Genomic DNA, 7559 nt, shown 5'->3' with positions numbered 1-7559 from the left:
AAACCGTCTTATTATTTATAAGTGGTGAAAGATGAATGAAGGTGAAAGGATGGTGCTGTGAGCTGGACACGCTCTGAGGCTTGACCCATTTAGACCTGAGGACAGATTCTACATGTCTTCTAAATCCTGACAGTTTTCTGAGAAACCCTATGTTTCTATGTCAGTGGTTCTCAAACATTTTCATGTCAAGGACCCCCAAAAATATATGTAATTGGCCACCGACCCTCATCTGAAAATATGTTGTTCCAGTGACCACCCCAAGAAGCAAAGATTTGAGTTAAAAACGTTCGCTCTGAAAGAATATATATTAAAAGTTTTGCACCACATTTTCACGCTTTTTCGAAAATAGCAGATCTACAAGCTCATAGCGCGGCACTCAGTGCCGCGCTATGAGCTTGTAGATCTGCTATTTTTCAATAGCTAAAAGCATAGCATATAATGCTTAAAACACCATTGGGTTAACAATGGGACTGCCATTGTTACTACTGAGGAAAGCACTTGCCTGGAGAGCTCTTAATGGTATGACCAGTGTGTGGAAATCCAACCTCCCCCGACATATCAAGATCAGTTTCTTCGCTGCGACTGTGGAGTCTGTTCTCCTCTATGGCTGTGAATGCTGGACACTAACACAAGCCCTACAGAAATCCATGGATGGATGCTACACCAGAATGTTGCGTGTGGTTCTGAACATCAACCAGGACGAGCACATCACCAACAAGCGTCTGTATGGAGCATTACCAAGTGTATCAGAGAAGATAGCAGTAAGGAGGATGAGACTAGCTGGCCACTGCCACCGACACCAAGAACTCCCGGCCAAAAAGCTTGTACTGTGGGAACCAACACACGGGCATCGATCGAGAGGACGCCCCACACCTACCTATGTGGACGTACTAAAGAAAGATGCTGGTGCAGAAAGCACAAATGAGCTGGCCAGATGTATGGAGAACCGAGATGACTGGAGACGCCGATGGAGGGCTCGTCTGAGGACGACGTAGAGAGAGAACCCGAGTTACTTGACTATAGAACATAGTATAGTTGCCCGAGTTATGTTGGGGGCAGCGCTGGCCTAAGGGTTAGAGGAGCGCCCCTTGTTGCCGAAAGGTTGCCGGTTCGATTCCCCGGACGGGCAGGAAAAATATGGGTTGGGAAGTGATTGGTCAATCACTCACCCAACACCGCTGAAGTGCCCTTGAGCAAGGCACTGAACCCCCAACCTGCTCCAGTGGAGCTGCTTGGTGGCCAACGGTATGAGACTGTGGTTGTTCTGCATGGTCAGCTCCATGCAGGTTGTAATGTGTGTGTCTGTCTGTGTGTCTCTATGTGCAGGACGTTGCTGAAAATGAGCACTCGTGCTCAGCTACTACCCTGGGTAAGTAAAGGATAAAAAAAAAGAAAAATGTTTTCATTGTTTAATCCGTGTTTTCAATCAGTTTTAAAGGAGAATTCCATGCTAGAATGCTTTCTTACCTTTCTTTGTAGTTGTTACGTCCCCACCAAAGAGGTCCAGGTGTTTTTTTGTGCAAAAAGTCCTTATTGGCTATTTCCCCTACCATAAGCCCTCAATGAATTGCATTGCATTGAATGTGAATTGAATGGGGCTATGGGGAGTTGTTCTAATTCACTTGTTATTTCCATCGAAAATAGAAAGTGTGCTGCTTGGGATATTATTTACATTATGAAGAGAGGATATATACAAAAAAAGAATAATTTTGAGCGATGGAAATAAGCGAATTAGCACAACACCCCATAGCCCCATTCAATTCAATTCAATTCAATTCATTGAGGGCTTATGGTAGGGGAAATAGCCAATAAGGAGGTTTTGTACAAAATAACACCTGGACCTCTTTGGTGGGGACGCAACAACTACAAATAAAGGTAAGAAAGCCGTCTAGCATGGAATTCTCCTTTAAGTCATATACGGGCAAATCCACCGGACCGAGTGGGATATAGGAGACGCGTTTTGATGACGCCATCGCAAATAAGGTCCATCGCTCCGCCATGCAAAGGCTTATGGGAAATTACAATGGTGGGGGTGGAGCAGTGCGGAGCGCTTCCTGGTTCCGTTATGTTGTTGTGGTCGGCACTTTGGAATGTGTTTGAACACTACGACCAGCGATTACACCCATTACCACTCTTCAACGGTAACTTAAAACACGGCAGTGAAACCTGAAATACGAGCGTTTAATCCCGGCATTCAAACTGTTAAACCAGAGGGCTTTGCTTCCTTAACCCAATTCTACAAAAGGTCTTCTAAATCATGACTGTTTTCAGAAAAACCTGTGTTTCTTTATCAGTGGTGCTCAAACTATTTCATGTCAAGGACCCCCAGACATTATATGTAATTGGCCGCCAACCCCCATCTGAAAATATGTTGTTCCAGCGAGCACCTTATCGATCAGGCTTATCGAGTGGGGTTCTTATCGAGCATTTTCTATTGTTTTGTGGAAAGACGGGAGACAATAAATTCTGAACAAAACCAGTATCTTTTACTAGGGCCTTCAAATACAAAACTGTTCTAATAATAAGTTTTAGTCGACTAAACATCATAAGATTTTAGTCGACTCAATCTACGGTTGATTTAGTCGACTAAAATTTATTTTGGCGGGGCTTGATGCCGTCGTAATGACATATTTCACACTTGCTGAAAATAGCTGATCTACAAGCTCACAACGCGTCGCAGCGCGACGCGTTGTGAGCTTGTAGATCAGCTATTTTCAGCATGAAACCAAGTGTAAAATGACGTGTGTCTTATACTTTTGTCCACTAGTCCCTTCCTAACATTTTAGTCTAGTTTTTATGTGTTGACGAAATTGTCAATATATTTAGTCTTAGTTTTAGTCACCATAGCTTAGTTACCATTTAGTTTTCGCCAGTGAAAAAAGGTAGTCGACGAACATTTTTCGTCTTAGTTTTAGTCGACGAAAACAACACTGCTTTTATACCAATAAAATAATATTAAAGAAACCACTTTAGAAGCGTCATTTTGTTTACCCGGACAGCGCTGGTTGGCAGGTATCAACACACTTCTAGGCCGACATGTTTGTACCAGCATGGATGATTAGATTATTTTTCTTGATCTCGCCTCTTGTCTTGATTGTCTAAACATGACGTCATGCGCCGCTATATGCTCGATAACGGGCTTGATAAGCCTAAAGCGTATTGATAACGGGTACTCTTTTTATAATTTTTATCCCACGATTTTGTAACCCATGTTTCACCCCTGTGTCAATTATCTAATGTGATCCTGGGCTATACACACCCTCCGCCAACCTAGTCCCCATACATATATGGGGGACATGGGGAGAGCAACGGACTTGAACTCATGCTTCCTTCATGCCTGAGTGTCCAAGTTGCTCCTTGGTTGGACGTAGCGCGTGGAAGGAACACGTTATTCCAACCAGTTCCTTTCCCCTCCATCAGGCGCCCCGGCTGGCCAGGGGGAGGCAGTTTAGGAGGAGGCCTCCTCCTAATCTTGTTATCGGATTTTGTCGGGTATCGGTTATCGAGCTCCGTGTCCCTAATCAAAATCCATACATGCTCACTCGTCTGCCATATGGCAACGGTCCCCAGCCCAACCATAGAGGACACCTGATCTCCAAAACAGAACACAACACACAGCAGGGCATCAGGAACAAAGTGTGAGCATGATGAGACACACACACACACACGCAGTCACGTCACGCACACACACACACATGGAAAACAGGACGGCAGCAGAACAAACAAAGCGTCGTCGGTCGGTCGGGAGGGAGAGAGGGAGGCAGCGGCGGGGTCTCTTCTTACAAGCGGAACAATCAGTCTCTATCAATATTTCAGCAGCCACGGAAAAACTGTGACAATAGGGCTGTAATGAACCAAGATCTGCAAAGGGGGGGGGGGGGGGGGGGGGCAACTTTAGCCCATTCTGGGCGGGAAACCCTTTTGGTGTTTTAAGCATTATGTTATAATTTAGCTATTGAAAAATAGCAGATCTACAAGCTCGTAGCGCGCACCGAGTGACGCGCTACGAGCTTGTAGGTCTGCTATTTTTGAAAAATCGTAAAAATGTAAGTGCAAATCTTTGAATATTTATTCTTTCAGAGCGAACGTTTTTAACTCAAATCTTTGCTTCTGGGGGGAGGGGGGGGGGGGGTCCCTGGAACAACATATTTTCAGATGGGGGTCGGCGGCCAATTACAGATCATTTTTGGGGTCCTTGACATGAAATATTGAGAACCACCGATACAGAGACATGAGGTTTTTCAGAAAACTGTCATGATTTAGAAGACATTTTTTAGAATCGTTCCCAGGTCTACATGGGTTAGTAATCCAGAGTTTTCACACAAGATGCCAGCAGGCATCGCGTTACGTTATAGCGCTCTTATGGATCAACCCGAGATGCGGTTGTTGTTTGGTTCCAGTTCACTGGAGGAGGGCGGCCTCGGAAATCAATATACATGCTGTGTATGTATACGCACTGTACAAATTCTGGGCGGGACCCCATTTAGGTGTTTAAGCATTATGTTATGCTTTAGCTATTGAAAAATAGCAGATCTACGAGCTTGTAGGTCTGCTATTTTTTGAAAAATTGTGGCGCAAATCTTTGAATATATGTTTTTAACTCATATCGTTGCTTCGGATGGGGGGTCCGCAGGCGAATACAAATAATTCTGGGGGTCCCCGACATGAAATAGTTTGAGCACCACTGACACTGTAGAAACATAGGGTTTTTCAGAAAAATGTCAGGATTTAGAAGGTACAGTATTCGTAGGTACCTAATTTTAGGTACGAAGGTACTGTATCCTCAGGTGTAAATGGGTTAAAATTAGGAGCTGTATGTTTGATTTGATAGTATTGATCATGAAAAACATATAAGTAACAGGACAAAAACACCAGAATGCTGACAGCTTGTTTCCACTGTGGATCTTTTGAGGGTTTATCCCATGTAGGCCTGACGTCGACATTTTTAAAAATGTCTTCTAAATCCTGACAGTTTTCTGAAATACCTATGTTTCTATATCAGTGGTGCTCAATATTTCATGTCAACTACCCCAAAAAAATATATATGTAATTGGCCGCCGACCCCCATCTGAAAATATGTAGTTCCAGACACCCCCCCGGGGAAGCAAAGATTTGAGTGAAAATGTTTCCCTCTATATATATATATATATATATTATATATATATATATATATATAGTCACGATTTTTCAAAAATAGCAGACTTACAAGCTCATAGGGCGGCACTCGGTGCCGCACTATGAGCTTGTAGATCTGCCATTTTTCAATAGCTAAAGTAATGCTTAAAACACCAAAAGGGGTTCCCGTTCAGAATGGGATATTATACATAAACATACGGTATTATACAGTATATGTAGTATCAATAAACATAGTAATAATAATATCATGAATGTAAAATGACAATAATTATGTCTAGTATCTAGTTGTTTTATTCCGTACTCTACAAGGTGCATTCGTTCAATGTGTTGAAGATTACGTTGTTGCAAAATCACGTTAAGTGGGCAACGTTTGGCTTCCGCACAGGAAATGACTCTCAATTTTCTTCCTCCTCGGGATAGTTTGTCAATACTTGAATAAAATATAGCCAAGGTTTGATGTGATGAATTATTTATGGGCCGTGAACCACAGAGATGTGTAAGGGTTAGCTTCTCTACTTCACAATACTGCCACGGATATACACAGAGAGAGAGAAAGAGAGAGAGAGAGAGAGCGAGAGAGAGAGAGACATACAGTGAGAGTGAGAGATGCGCTCTGCTGCACTCACTGGCAAAGTCACTGCTTTCTCAAGGACACTGCGGCTAGAGAGAGAGAGAGAGAGAGGAGAGGAGAGGAGAGGAGAGGAGAGAGAGAGAGAGAGAGAGAGAGAGAGAGAGAGAGTTTGGAAAACTGGGGTGACAATGGAGATGGGAGAAAAGATGTAGACAAACAGAGAATGACAGAATGGACTCAGGAAGCAAGTAGCTTAAGAAATACACTCCCGTAACCTTACACAGCTGGTGTGTGTGTGACTGTGTGCGTGCGTGGCGTGGCGTGCGTGCACACACACACAGATGCTTGTAGATGCATTCGTTTATAGTTAGAAATAAACTATTTGACAGACACGACAGCAACAGGCCGCTCATAACGGCACACACACACACACACACACACACACACACACACACACACACACACACACACACACACACACACACACACACACACACACACACACACACACACACACACACACACACACACACACACACACACACACACACACACACACACACAGAGGATGTGCATTTGAACGCTGGCGAGTGAATCAACTGTGGTACATTAAAACGACCGTGACCGCAGCCATTGATAAATTAAATATCAACTACTTTTTTAAAAATCGAAGAACGACTGACATAGAAACATAGCTTTTTCAGAAAACTGTCAGGATGTAGAAGACATTTTTAGAATCTGATCTCAGGTCAGAATGGGTTAAGGGGGTGATTGAAGGGGCTCTGTGGATGAGTAACACAATATTTCTGTTCCAGTGATTAACTGGAACAGAAATTCCCCTCCCGAGGCCTGATCTAGCAGCCTACACTACAGTACAGTACAGTACACTGTTGGCCTACTTGTCAACCATGGCTCATTTCTTTTATAAAGGGTACACAGCAGGGGTGCCCACACATTTATGACGTGAGATCTACTTTCAAAATGACCAGCTCAACAAGATCTAGTACCCACTGAAAAAATAAGTGTACCATTGCTGATAATAGGGAGAAATTATGACAGGCAGTTTCTGCTGTCAAAATATGTCCCCCCCGTATTTAACTTAAACGTCCAATGCATTCTCAATGGCAATAGCACAAACTTTGGCATGCTACTAGTCCTACATACTTACACCTAGAAACCCCATTCAAACCTATTTAGGTTCATCTTACGGTGGACATGTTTGCCTGAAAAGAAATCTTTGAAATGTTTCATAGTTTTAGAAATATAGTGCTTTCAAATTTGAGAAATTCACAATGGGGCTCAATGGCAGATAGTGGCACGTCAAAAAAGCACTTTCACCTAGAAACTCCATTCACACCTTTTATAATTCAGCTTACTGTGGGCACACATGCTGGAACTTTTTACTTTGAAATGATTTGTGCATTCTCAACAGGCATGTCACTCTGACATTGTTGCCTTAAGGAGAAAAACAGCCGCGGTGCCTGGTGGCTCAGACAGTTTAGTGCACTCGTTGTGAGCACCCGGGTTCAAATACTCCATCCCATGTCTCGTCTGGCATGTTTCTCCTCCTCTCTCGGCCCTACGTTTCCTCTCTCTCTCTCTCTCTCTCTCTCTCTCTCTCTCCCTCTAGTCTACAAACACTGGCTATTCTGAAATAGAGCATTATTTAAATGCCAAAAAATAAATCTTCAAAAGTTGAGAAACAACCTGCACCGGTTATACACCTAGTAAACAAACACACAACAACAAATAAACACTGCTGTAAAATATACAGACTGTGTGTGTATGTGTGTGTGTGTGTGTGTGTGTGTGTGTGTGCGTGCATGCGTGCGTGCGTGCGTGTGTGCATGCG

The sequence above is a fragment of the Electrona antarctica genome (assembly GCF_951216825.1).
Source record: "Electrona antarctica genome assembly, chromosome: 16".
NCBI lineage: Eukaryota > Metazoa > Chordata > Actinopteri > Myctophiformes > Myctophidae > Electrona > Electrona antarctica.
This window is presented reverse-complemented; position numbering follows the sequence as displayed.